Source organism: Artibeus jamaicensis, unplaced genomic scaffold (assembly GCF_021234435.1).
Source record: "Artibeus jamaicensis isolate MK-2021 breed Jamaican fruit bat unplaced genomic scaffold, CSHL_Jam_final contig_470, whole genome shotgun sequence".
Lineage (NCBI taxonomy): Eukaryota > Metazoa > Chordata > Mammalia > Chiroptera > Phyllostomidae > Artibeus > Artibeus jamaicensis.
In genome coordinates, this window is record NW_026521849.1 from 418,169 (window position 1) to 432,772 (window position 14,604).

Sequence of the window (14,604 nt, forward strand, 5' to 3'; positions counted from 1 at the left end):
TAACTGGGTGGAGTGTTTCAGGAACTACACCCTAGTATAAAGGGGAAAAAAAACTTAGCTTCCCTATTCTCAGATCACTAAGGAAGAAACTTACAAGAGTAAGAGTGCATGGGTAAAAAGAAGGAGTATTATGAATGGACAAGTTGAGGCCAATGTGGAGTTGGGTCCAGGAGAGTGAACCGGGCTTAAGAGCCCGAATCTTTCTCTTCATGTTGCCCTCAGGGGATTTAAAATCTCCAGTTTCTACAAGGCCCAAGCCCCCTCCCTCTGGCTTGCCTTAGATCAGACCCAAACAAGGTAGTAAATTTTCACTAAGAATTTTTATCCCTTAAACTCTGTGCCACAGGGGATCATGGAATTTTCTAGGATCTTCTAGGGAACTTCTTAGGGGTCATGAATATATGTATTTGTCAAAAGTCATTGAAGTGTATACCCAAAACAAGTACATTTTATTGTGTGTAAAGTGTACTCCAATAAGCTGATATTTTTCAAGTGCATGAGATTGACAAGAATATGGTAATTGTCAAAGATGGATGATGTGTACATCACAGTTTTTATGTTTTTCTCTCTACTTCTGGGAATGTTTGAAAATTTCCATAATAGCCCTGGCCAGTATGGCTCAGTTGGTTGGAGAGCCGTCCCATAAACCTAAGGGTTCAATTCCTCATCAGGGCACATGCCTTGGTTGTGGGTTCAGTCCATTTTGGGGCTCATGTGGTCCCAGTTGGGGCATGTAAGAGAGGCAACCAATCAATGTTTCTCTCTCACATTGGTGTTTCTCTCTCTCGCTCCCTTCACCTCTCTCTAAAATCAGTGAGCATATCCTAGAGTGAGGATAAAAGGAAGGAAGGAAGGAAGGAAGGAAGGAAGGAAGGAAGGAAGGAAGGAAGGAAGGAAGATGTCTGTAGTAAAATGTAGAAAAAAAGTTCTCTGTGCTAAACTTAGTTGAGAAAAGCAAAGTCATACCTGAATTCTTCCATTTCACAAGCAATTGTTTGAGCACCAACTGTGTGCCAAACATTGTACTTGGCACTGGGAATCTGATGATCCAGTGATGTCCTGTCCCTGTCTTGCGGTGTGCAGAGTCTAGTAGAAGAGATGGACATTCAATCACTCAGGTAAATTATGACTTTCATAAGCAATGTAAAGCAGTAGGATGTCATGAGATAATATAGAAAGATCCATCTTACTCTAAGCAATTAGAAAGACTTTCTAGAGGAGGTGATAGTTAACCAGATGCTGAAGGATGAAAGATACTACAGGAGCATATTAATTCAGCAAAATTTTGTGGCATGAATGCTGTGTGGCAAATACTTAGTAATTTCCCTTGGGGAACTCTTATTTTATTGGGTGATTCCAAATGGTGGTGAATACCTTGATTCAAGGTGATATTTACTCTGACAAAAAACATTCATTTCTTTTGGGACTAAAGATTTCTTGGAGAAGATTTGTGTTGAAGAATTTATAGTGAAAGTTGCCTGTAAACTAAGTGTTAAAGTAGAGTTAGTGTCAGTTATGTAGGTCAAAATGTGGGAGATAGTGTGACTTGAGTGGAGGGTGCGCTCTGAGGAACAGTGGGAGATGTGCTCTGGTATTTAAGTTAGATGGGGTCTGCATGGGTGCTGTGAATGCCAAGCTGAGGAGGTTAAAAGTGTCAGCTGATGGGCATTGGTGCCAATTCAGGGTGTCAACAAGAGTTCCCAATTTGGGGTCTGGTAAAGGGAAACAATTTCCAGTACAAATAGCTCAATTGTGATAGAGGTCAACTATGATATAGCATGGCAATGGAACAGCACAGCTGTGAGGCAGCAATGGGCTCAAGGCAGCTCTGGGCACAAGATGCCCCAGCCCCAGTGTTGCCACTCAGTCCCTGTCCAGCAAGATGGTTTCAGCCTGCCAAGACAGGACAGCATCACCCCACCCCACCAGGTACAACCTCTTTAGTGTTACAGCTCCAACAGTGTGGGTGCAGAACCAGAGGAGAACTGACTTGTATAAAGAGAAGTTTCAGCCCCTGATCTCTGACTGGTTCATTCTCATGCAAATGAGGACTCCAAACCCTCACAGTTTGATTGGTCCAAAAAGATGTCATGACTAGGTGGGAATAGAGCTACTCTTGTTGACCAGTGAAGTTGCTAATGAAGATATAGCTGCAAAGCTACAATTGGCTGGGGAAGGTCTCAGTCCTATTAGCTGAAATAGGATTCCAGGAACTCCTTTATAATGGTTGGCTCAGCCAGCAGAAATAGTGCAGACAGGCAGTTCAGTACAGACATTTTCCTAAAGCATGGCCTGAGTGAGAGGCCGCTGTTTAACAATGGCCACTAGGTTCTGTCTTTAAATTTGAGCCCAATTAGCCAGCAGGATTTTTTCTTGGTAGGTATTTTCTTTCTTGGGGTCAATAGAGGGGATCCCTGACACTGGGTACTCACCACTATTGTAGTTCCCCTCTTTCTACCTCAACATTAGGCATGTGGAAGAACAGAACCTGGTGGTATTTTAGTGTCAAGATGAATCTTCTATCAAATTTACTGAGGTTCAGGCCTGGCTGGGACACCTCATCTGCCTGGAAATCAATATGACCAGGAGCTAAGCATGAAGCCAAAAGTGAGAGCTCACAGCATAATGATAAAAGTACAATCTAGTTTACATATTTCTTTCTGGAAGAATCTTCAGGTTCTCCTGCTTGAACCACAGGCAGCGAGCCTTACCAATCCTTACTTATAACAAATATCCAATAGCACTTCACGGTCTGCTGGAAGTGGTGAATGAAATCAAATGTAGAAAAGAAAGACAATTCCTGACTAGTGTGGCTCAGCCAGTTAGAACATCATTCTGTGAATTGAAGGGTCGCAAGTTCAATTTCTGGTTGGGACACACATCTAGGTTGTGAGTTCAGTCCCCATGGATTGATGTTTTTCTCTCTCTCCCTTGATGTCTCTCTGAAGTCAATAAATATATCCTCAGGTGAACACTTCTTTAAAAATTATTAAAAACAAAAAGAAGGAAAGAAAGATAATAATGGCACCTACCATGAAATAAATTGACATAATTCTAACCTACTCAAAATAAGTATTTGAAAATTGATTGCTATATTTTCAAACTCTAGATACATATACAGTTGTATTAAAAAGACATATATTTAACATTTAAACATCATGTAATGTCAAAAAAATATAACCAACCTCCCCATACCTTCCAGCCACTTCTTATAATGCATTATTTTTGTCTTATAGCTCTTCTGACATTGCTCCATGCTGTAATATTCATATCCTAATATCTGTTTTGCATTTTAATGCTATTGAAGAATAATTCATATACAACAAAATGTATCTCTTCCTTTTTGTTACTTGTTGTTTTTTAATACAGTCATTCCACTCATGTTTATTAACTACTTATAACGCTTTAAGGGCATTACAAGTAAGTGCTTGAAACATTAGCTTAGGACTTCCGCCAAGATGGAGGCATAGGTGGATGTGCCGTGCCTTCTCACACAACCAAGTTTAGAGACAACTAAATATTAGCAACAGAAAACACAGCCAGAACATGGAAAATTGAACCTTTCGGAAGGTTAACAACAAACTCTTCAGCCTCACCAGTAAGGGGCGAAACCAGTGGCTGGTGAAGCGGGGTTGCACAGGAGGACTCGGTCAGACGGACTCAGGCGCATGTAATCCAGGTGCAGGGTTGGACCTAGTGAGCAACCGAGCCAGCGACCAGGCGAACGACCGCGGAGGAGACAGCGGGGGAGCAGGGCTGCGTGTTGACTATGGTCGCACATTTGTGTGCGGGTGGACAGACGAGGGAGTGGGTGGTTGAACCTGGGCCCGGCGAGTCCCTGCGGCAAGCAAGCGGCAGTGGAGGGCACCGCCATTTCCCTGCTCTGACCCCACCTCCACATACAGCATCATAGCCCAGCAACTCTGAGTGGCCCAGCCCAGGTGAACCACCTAAGACGCTGCTCCACACCCAGCTGTGAGAAACAGCAGAGGGGGTCGCCATTTCCCCGCTCTGACCACGTCCCCACATACAGCGTCACAACCCAGTGACCTGGGAGTCCAAGGCGCCACTTCTCACACTTAAAGGACACGAACAGACCAAAAATGGTGCAGGAAGATCTCAAAGCCCCAGAACCTATAGATCTAAGTGATGAAGAAATAGCAAAACTCTCAGACGCACAGTTTAAAACACTGGTGATCAGGATCCTCACAGAACTGGTTGATTATAGCCACAAATTAGACAAATATATGAAGGCAAAACTAATTGAAATGAATGGAATTGCACAGGACACCAATAGCAATGAAAAGGAAACTGGGACTCAAATCAATGGAGTGGACCAGAACACAGCAAATAATAGCCAAACAGAAAAGAGTCAAGAAGCAAGAATTCAAAGAAATGAGGAGAGTCTTAGGAACCTCCAGGACATCTTTAAATGCTCCAACACCCGAATTATAGGGGTACCAGAAGGGGGAAAGGCAAAGTCACCGGTGGAAAACTTATTTGAACAAATAATAAAGGAGAATTTTCCCAATCTGGCAAAGGAAATAGACTCCCGGGAAATCCAGGAAGCTCAGAGAGTCCCAAAGAAGTTGGACCCATGAAGGAACACACCAAGGCACATCATAATTATATTAGCCAAAATTAAAATGAAGGAAAGAATCCTAGAAGCAGCAAGAGCTAAGGGGACAGTCACCTACAAAGGAGTCCCCATCAGACTGTCAGCGGATTTCTCAAAAGAGACCTTACAGGCAAGAAGGGGCTGGAAAGAGGTATTCCAAGTCATGAAATCCAAAGACCTACAACCAAGATTGCTCTATGCAGAAAAACTTTCATTTAGATAGGAAGGATAGATAAAGTGCTTCTCAGATAAGATCAAATTCAAGGAGTTCATCATCACCAAGCCCTTATTATATGAAATGTTAAAGGGACTTAGCTAAGAAAAAGAAGTTAAAGAAACATGAACAGTGAAAGGACAACAAACTCACAGTTATTAACAACCACACCTAAAACAAAAGCAAACTAAAAGGACAGCTAGATCAGGAGTGGAAACATAGAAATGAAGATCTCGAGGAGGGTTAGCAACAGGGGAGTGGGAGGAGGAGAAGGAGGGAGAAGGTACAGAAAATAAGTAGCATAGACAGTAGATAGAAAATAGATGGGGGGGGGGCCAAGAATAGCATGGAAATATAGAATCTACAGGACTTGAGACACATGGTCATAAACTAAAGGGGGGTAATGGTGGGGATGGGGGGTATGGTAGAGGGGAATGAAAGGGGGAATAGAACAATTGTAACAGCATAATCAATAAAAAAATTTAAAAAAGAAACATTAGCTTAGCACTTTTACGCAGGCATATTTGCAATAGAGAAAGTCAAACCATTAATTATAATGGTATCTTGAAAATATCACGCAAAGTGCGTTTTTCCATTGTCTATATGATAAACTATGCTGCATTGAACACCCCTGTACAAAAATGTTTAGGCATATTATGTATTTTCATCACTTGGATTCTTAGAATTAAAATCACTGGGTCTAATAAATGCAGACTTTTTCAATTTTAATTTTAATAGAAATTTTAATAGAAAAGGTGAATTACTTCAACAAGTAGTTGTCTCCTTCACCTCATGTTTTATCATTCCTGATTCTACTCTCCAGAATTAGCCACTCTTTTTTGGTCAATATGTGCATTGTAATCTTCATGTTTATAAATAATAAGTTGATATATAGTCCTGACTTTTTAGTTGTATGTATTACCAATTTACTTCTTACTAGATGATTATGAATTAGTTCTTACCACTCCTCTCCCACACACATATTTCCTTTCCTTCCATCCACCCCTCGGAGTTATTTCAAGATTTTTATTGTCGAGATTTTGGGCCTAGATGTAGGCATAGGTATATACACTTTGCCTCTTTGCACAACCAAAAGAGGGACAACAACAAATTTAAAAACAAAAAATAAGCAGAACTGCCAAAAAATCAAACTGAACTGAAGTCTGACAACCAAGAAGTTAAAGAAGTAACATTCATCTGGACTAATAAGAGGGGTGAAGAGGAGCAGCTGGGGTGAAGACTCACAGGAAGGCATCATCTGGAGAACCAGGTTGGGCAAGGCAGTGGCTAGTGGACCAGGTGGCCCCACATTTGCATGCAGATAAACTGGAAAGAACAATTGGAGAGCGAGACAGACCCAAAACCCAGGGTTCCAGTTTGGGAAAGTAAAGCCTCAAAGTCTCTGACTATAAAAACCTGTGGGGGTTGCAGCAGTGGGAGAAACTCCCAACTTCACAGGAGAGCTCATTGGACAGAGACCCACATGGTCCCAGAATGGACACAAACCCATCTACCCAGCAATCAGCACCAGAAAATTCCAATTTGCTTTGGGTAGTGGGGGAAGTGACTGAAAGCCAGCCAAGAGCTGAGCAAGCAGCATTGTTCCCTCTCAGACCCCTCCCCCACAGATGCAGCAAAGTGTATGCCTCACCCTGATGAATACCTAAGGCTGCACTCCTTACAACATAACAGCTGCTCAGAGACAAAGAAATATGCCCCAAATGAAAGAACAGATCAAAGATCCAAAAACAGAACTAAAAAATGAAGACATAGATAACCTATCAGATGCAGAGTTCAAAACACTGGTAATCAGGGTGCTCACAGAAATGGTTGAGTACAGTTGCAAAACAGAGGAAAAAGTGAAGACTATGAAAAGTAAAATAAAGAAAAGTGTACAGGAAACCAACAGTGACAGAAAGGAAACTGGGACTCAAATCAATGATTTGAAGCAAACGGAAGAAATAAACATTCGACTGGAACAGAATGAAGAAACAAGAATTTAAAAAAAAATGATGAGAGGCTTAGGAAACTTTGGGACAACTTTGAACATTCCAACATCTGAATCATAGGAGTGCCAGAAGGAGAAGAGGAAGAGCAACAAATTAAAAACTTATTTGAACAAATAATAAAGGAGAACTTCCCCAATCTGGCAAAGGAAATAAATTTCCAGGAAATCCAGGTGTTCAGAGAGTCCCAAAGAAGTTGGACCCAAAGAGGAACACAGCAAGGCACATCATAATTATATTAGCCAAGATTAAAATGAAAGAGAGAATCCTAGAAGCAGCTACAGGTAAGGGGACAGTCACCTACAAAGGAGTTCCCATCAGACTGTCAGCGGATTTCTCAAAAGAGACCTTACAGGCAAGAAGGGGCTGGAAAGAAGTATTCCAAGTCATGAAAACCAAAGACCTACAACCAAAATTGCTCTATCCAGCAAAGCTTTCATTTAGAATGGAAGGACAGATAAAGTGCTTCTCAGATAAGGTCAAGTCCAAGGAGTTCATCATCACCAAGCCCTTATTACATGAAATGTTAAAGGGACTTACCTAAGAAAAAGAAGATAAAAAAATTAACAGTGAAAGGAGAGCAAACTCACAGTTATTAACAACCACACCTAAAACAAAAGCAAACTAAGAGGACAGCTAGATCAGGAGTGAACCATAGAAATGAACATCACATGGAGGGTTAGCAACAGGGGAGTGGGAGAAGGATAAAGGGGGAGAAGGTACAGAAAATAAGTAGCATAGACAGTAGATAGAAAACAGATAGGGGCAGGGTAAGAATAGTAGGGGAAATATAAAATCTAAAAAACTTGAGACACATGTTCATGAACTGAAGGAGGGGATGGTGAGGGAGGGGTGTGCAGGGTGTAGGGGAATGAAGAGGGAAACAGAACAAATGTAATGGCATAGTTAATAAAATAAAAATATATTTTAAAAAAGTTTGTATAAGGTTGAAATTACTTTTCCCTTATATGTTCAATAGAATCCCTTGTTAAAAACATTTTGTCTGAGAGTTTGTGTGTATGATCTCAGGGGAAAGTGCAGGGAGCAGGATTTTTAACCAGTAATTCAACTTACATGATTTATTTGAAATATGACAGTTTATATTCTGTAGTTCTTGGATATGTTTTGATAAATTATATTTTTCCTAGGAATTTGTCCATTGCATCTAAGTTTTCAAATATGTTCACAAAAATTTGATCGTAATGTTCTTTCATTATCATTTTTTAAATATTTTATTTATTTATTTTTAGAGAATGGGGAAGGGAGGGAGAAAGGGAGAGAAACACCAATGTGTGGTTGCCTCTGGCACACCCCCTACTGGGGACCTGGCCTGCAATCCATGCATGTGCTCTGACTGGGAATAGAACCAGGACCCTTTGGTTCACTGGCCTGCGCTCAATCCAATGAGCTACACCAGCCAGGGCTCATTATCATTTTAACATCTCTAGCATCTTTATCTTCGTCATTTTTATTCATTTCTAATTTGGTTTGTTCGCGCGTCTCTCTCGGTTTTTTTCCCCTTTATCTATATTTCCAAAGTTTTGTCAGTTTCCATATATTGTCTGATTTCTATTATGGCTTCTTTTTGGACTCATGAGTTACTTAAAAGTGTGTTTCTTAATTTTCAAATACATGAGTTTTTATAGTAAGCCTTTTGTTGTTGATTTCTGACTTAATTTTATTGTGACCAGAGATTGCACTTGTTTGCCATCCAGAACTATAACTTTTCATTGGTACTATCTTTATGTCCTAGACTGTGGTGAAATTTTGTAAATATTTCATGTGTGCTTAAAATAATGTATATTATTCTTTCCTTATTGTCTACAACTTGTTCATTAATGCATCCAAGCTTGGAACTGTTACATCTTCCTAGTGAAGTGAACTTTTATATTGTTAGGCTATTTTTAACTTTAGAAATGTCTTTTGCTTTAACATATTTTTTGTCCAATGTTATTACAGCTACACTACTTTTCTTTGGTTAGTGTTGTCCTGATAAATCTTCTTCCATCCTTTTACTTCCAGCCTTTATTCATCCTTACATGTTAGTTTTTGGTAAACAGCATATAGCTATGTTACAGAAACAGACCCATGGAGAGGTGGATGAGATGTTATTACCGAATGGACCCCCCCTTCTCTGGGGGTCCCCCTGTACTATGTTCACCTTGCCCACTGCCAGGGAATTATGTCTCTCAGTGCCAGAGATTAGTGAAAAAGAAAGGAATTATTTATTAAAATGATGTACAAACTTAAAAGTAATGACTTAATGTCTTCATTGAGGTTGCGAAGTCCTGTAGAATAATAACCACGAATACACACAGTCCTTCCCCCTTTGCCCAGTTCATAGTACCGTATCTCAGGAAAAGAAATAGAAGTCTGTGGCTCAGGTAGCCCCTCAGTTCCCAGCAATTCTTGCTCAGCCACCAGCCTCCTGTGGTTCCCAACACCATCAGCTGTGTCACCACCACAATCTCTAGTTAATCCAAAACTATGTGGCACCTTCTCATGGCCCATCAGCCCTTTCACCCCTTTTCTTCCCAGTAATGTCTCTCCTGCTTCCTAAGCTATGTGGCAAAAGGGAGCACCCTAAATCCTCATGGTCCCCATTTAGCATGGCTGCTGAGCCTGGGTTTAAATCACCGCACCAATCTTCCTCTGCAGCCCCATTTCTGACTCTTCCGACACTCAGCTACTCCTGCCAGCACTCCCATACCATCCCAGCTTTACTGGGCTGCCATAGTAAGTCCAGGCAGGCATGGCCCCATGGCATGGAGCCAATCATCTCCAAGCTCTCACGCAGGTGCTATAACCAGTGGAAGTTGCCTCCCAGTTACATCATGGGTTGAAGTCACTCCCATTTCCCTGGCTCAAAGCATGGCCACAGCTATTTAACATATTCATGAAACCAGTCAAAAGTTATAGATATGTTAAATGACCATGGCTGAGGTTAGTTGCAAAACTGTTGCTATGCAAAACAGCTCTCAGTGGCCCTGCTCTCAGTTCAGACTTGTGGGGATCCTGGATACCCTGAGTTCTGGACCCCATTAAAAATCCCTATTGGGGGGCCTCCTGGCTGCACCCTGTATCAGCTTTCTTTATCTTTTTGGCAATGTTTGTCTTTTAACCAGAGTTGTTAGTCTTTTTACTGGTATTATAATGATGGATATGCTTGTTATATATAGTTCAGCCATAATATTTTGTGTACTTTCTCTTTATCTAACTTTTTCATTTTTCTTATCTTATCTTTGGTGCTTTAGTTTGGATTGAGGGTTTTCCTTTTTGATTTTTGTCCCTCTACTAATTTAGTTGTTATACATTATCTTTCTATTTTAGATGCACATGTAATGTATTGAAGTTTCTTATCAGTCTTTATTCTCCTTCAACAACATAAGGACTTGAGAACACCAATTCCAGTCATCTACCCTTTTAGGCTATGATTATTGTCCATGTGAGAAATATCCAAACCTGTGGAGAATTTTTTGTGAGTTTATTTAAACTGAACTGACAATAATTGCTGAGAAAGAAAATCTCAACAAATTGAGAAAACGCTTCAGAGAATGGCCACTTTGCAGCTTATTTTCTACATTAGAATGAAAGAAGACGTGTTATAGAATGGACCTGTGGTGGGGGACAAAATACTGTTATCAAATGGACCCCCCTTTCTCCCAGGGACCCGTTTTAGGTTTGCCTTGCCCATCGCCAGGGAATTATAGCTCTCAATGTCAAAAACTGGTGAAAAGGAAAGGAATTATTTATTCAAAAGCTATACAAACTTAAGAGTAATGACTTAATGTCTTCACTGAGATCCCAAAGCCCCTTAGAATACCCACAAATGCACACAGTCCTTCTTTCCCCCTTTGCCCAGTCCAAGGTACCCTATCTCAGGAAAAGAAATAAAAGTCCATGGCTCACATAGGCCCAGTTCTTCCCAGTAATCTGCTTGGCTGGCAGGCCACCCTTGGTTCCCAGCACCATCAGCTGTGTCACTAGGATCTCCAGTTCTCAATCCAAACTCATGTGGCACCTTATCCTGGCCCACCAGCAACAGTCCTTTTACCCCTTTCCTTCCCACAGTGTCTCCTGCATTCCTCCAAACTGGTAAGAGAGAGATCTGCATCGCTGCTACATCTTGCTTCCCAGCTTCCTAAGCTGCATGGCAAAGGGAGCCCCAAAGCTGGGCGGTTCTCCCTTTTCTCTCCAAAAGCTAAGTGGTCCTACCTTTCTCGCCAAAGCCACGTGGTCCCCTCCCTTTCCCCTTACTCCAAAGCCAAGTGGTCCCCTCTTACTCCAAGCTCTCATACAGGTGCTGTAACCAGGGGGAGCTGCCTCCTAGGTAGCTGTAAGGTTGAGGTAGTCAGGGGTTGAGGTCACTCTCATTTCCCTGGCTCAACACACAGCCACAGCTATTTAACATATCCATGAAACTGGTTAAAAGTTAGATTTGCTAAATGATCATGCCTGAGGTTAGTCGCAAAACTGTTGCTATGCAGAATTGTTACCGAACAAGAGGTCTGAGGGAGGGGCAATACAATATTTGGCCCACCTAGGGATGCCCAAAACTGCTATACAACAGGGGCCCCTCCCAAAAACAAAATACTAATATCTACTGGGCTCTTCTGTCCGCCGCCAATTGGAAAGACATCTCTCAATGCCAGAGATTTGTGAAAAGGAAACAAAATGTTTATTTAATACTATTCAGGCCTAACGCTTCCACTAAAATATCAAAGTCCTTTAGGGTATACACCTACACCCACACAGCTCCCTTCTCCCACTGTCCCAACTCCGGGTACCGTAAATCAGGAAAAGAGCACACATCTGTGTTGCAGGCCGCTGGCACCATCAGCTGTGTCACTGTGCAGGCAGGATCTCTCTAGTTAATCCAAAGTACTGTGGTACCCTCTCATGGTCCACTGGCAAGAGTCCTTTGTACCCAGTTTCAGTCAAAGCCTCTCCTGCTTTCCAGGCCCCACGGCCAAAGGGGGCAACCCAAAGCTGCGTGGGCCTCTTCTACCAAAGCTGCAGGGATTCGTACTCCACCAAAAGCATGTGGCTTTCTTCTTCACCTGGCTGCAGGGACCTCCATTCTAGCAAAGCTGCGTGGTTTTCTCTTTCATTTGGGCAGTTATTGCCTCATGTTCTGGAGCCAGTCTTTTCCAAGCTCTCACACAGGCCTCCTCACTCTGGGGCGCAGCCCCTAGTTTCATCCTGAGTCCCAGCTACTCCCTTTTCCCTGGATCCAAACTTGGCCACAGCTATTTAACATATCTATGAAACCAATTAAAGATTATAGATATGTTCAATGATCATTCCAGAGGTTAGCTGCAAAACTGTTGCTATGCAAAACAGCTCTCAATGGCCTTGGCTCTATTCATCCCTTCCCCCTGGGGGGGGGGAGTGGTGAGGACATCCTATATGTCTCTCCAATATTCCTATACACTTTGAATTCTGGACACCATTCCAAATCCTTTTTTTTGGGCCCCCACCCCAGCTGCACCCTGTATCAACGCCTCCACTAAAATAGCAAAGTCCTTTAGGTTGTACACCTACACCCACACAGCGCTCCCTTCTCCCACTGTCCCAACTCCGGGTACCGTAAATCAGGAAAAGAGCACACGTCTGTGTTGCAGGCCGCTGGCACTGTCAGCTGTGTCACTGTGCAGGCAGGATCTCCAGTTAATCCAAAGTACTGTGGTACCCTCTCATGGTCCACTGGCAAGAGTCCTTTGTACCCAGTTTCAGTCAAAGCCTCTCCTGCTTTCCAGGCCCCGCAGCCAAAGAGGGCACCCCAAAGCCGCGTGGGTCTCTTCTATCAAAGCTGCAGGGGTTTGCACTCCACCAAAAGCATGTGGCTTTCTTCTTCACCTGGCTGCAGGGATCTCCATTCTGGCAAAGCTGCGTGGTTTTTCCCTTTCACTTGGGAAAGAGGGGGTCCACACCCTGCCAAAACCACATGGCTCCCTCTTTCACCTCACCAAGAGAGGGTCCTCACTCTGCTGAAACCGCGTGGCTCTCCCCTACATGACTGCAGGGGTCCTCACTCTGCTGAAACCGAGTGGCTCTCTCTTCATCTGGCCAAGCGGGGGCCCTTCATATCTTGGAGCCAGTCTTTTCCAAGCTCTCACACACACCTCCACTCAGGGGCGCAGCCCCCAGTTTCCTTCTTAGCCAAACCCTTCTCACTCAGGAGTGCAGCCCCTAGTTACATCCTGGGCTTCTAAGCTACTCCCTTCTCCCTGGCTCCAAACTTGGCCACTCCTATTTAACATATCTATGAAACAAGTTAAAGGTTATAGATATGTTAAATAATCATTCCAGAGGTTAGCTGCAAAACTGTTGCTATGCAAAACAGCTCTCAATGGCCCTGCTCCATTCTTTTCTTCCCCCTGGGGAGGGGTGGGTGAGGACATCTTATATGTCTCTCCAATATTCCTATACACTTTGAATTCTGGACACCATTTCAAATTCTTTTTTGCCCCCCCCCCTTGGTTGCACCCTGTATCAGAATGACTCTCAATGGACCTATATTCCATGTGTGCCATCCCCCAGTTCAGACTTGTGGGAGCGAGGACATCCTATATTTTAAAAATATTTTTGGACACCCTGAGTTCCGGACCCCATTACAAATCCCTATTGGGGTCCCCCTTGCTGCACCCTGTTACAAGGGCTTACATGAAATCCACTGGTGATGGATAAGTGAGGAGGGAGAAAGCAAAGTGGGGGTTGGGAGGTAGGGGAAGAATCTCTGAGACTGGTTGGATAAAGAGTAAAATGGAAAGACACATATTTCTTTTACATTGGTGGGTACTGGATAGTTCATAACTAACACTTACAGCACACAGAGATGGTACAGGGAAACAAGAGAACAAGGGGTTCTAATGGGCTGGAGCTCTGGAGCAGTGGTTGTGGCCTAGGGGCATGGAAAAGAAGATTGCTCCAACATTCCAAATGTATGTCATCTTTGATGCAAAACAACAGCAACAAAAAAAACAACAGGCTCACTTAAGGTTAAGAGTGACTTGTGTCAAGGAGGCTTCATGCCTAGGACGTGACTAACTGCCGTGACCTGCTTTTTAGTTGGGAATTTGTGTGTTCAGACTATCTTATGTGGCTACTTTCATCCCCTGAGTTTTTAAGTCCACCATACAGGCCTCCCTTGAGCTTGTCAGAGTTTGGATGAGGTCCCTTCTCCATCCACATTATCATGTATTTTAGTTCTAGCCTATTTTTTAAATCTGAAAAACAAAAATTAGTTGTTTTATTCTCTCACTGTCCATTTTAGATCTGTTCACACATTTGTTACTTCAATTGTCCATGACTGCACCCGGCAGTTCATATCTTCTCTCAAGTACTGTTCCTTTCTGCAGAGCCAAATTATTTAGAATTTCTTTTATTGAGGATCTGTTCATAACACAATATTTCAGTTTTTATTTGTCCAAAAGTGTGTTTAATTCATCTCCAGCTTTGTGAGACTGTAGGAAAGACAGTTCTGGGCTGGCAACTCTTTTCTCTCAGCATGTGGGAGGCATGCTCTTCTGGCCTCTTGTTTCATTTTTGCTGTTGAGAAATCAGCAGAAATTTTGGTTTCATATCGGTTATCTATCTTTTATTTCCACTGTTTTTAAGATCATCTCTTGTACATTATCATTCTTGTACATTTTTTTCAGTGGATCTTTCATCTTTTCTCTTGGGTGATGTAGTGGTGGGTAGCCAGACTTTTCCTCTCAGTTCCAAGAGTAGTGGTTTGCTCAATGTACAAGAATTGAGAATGG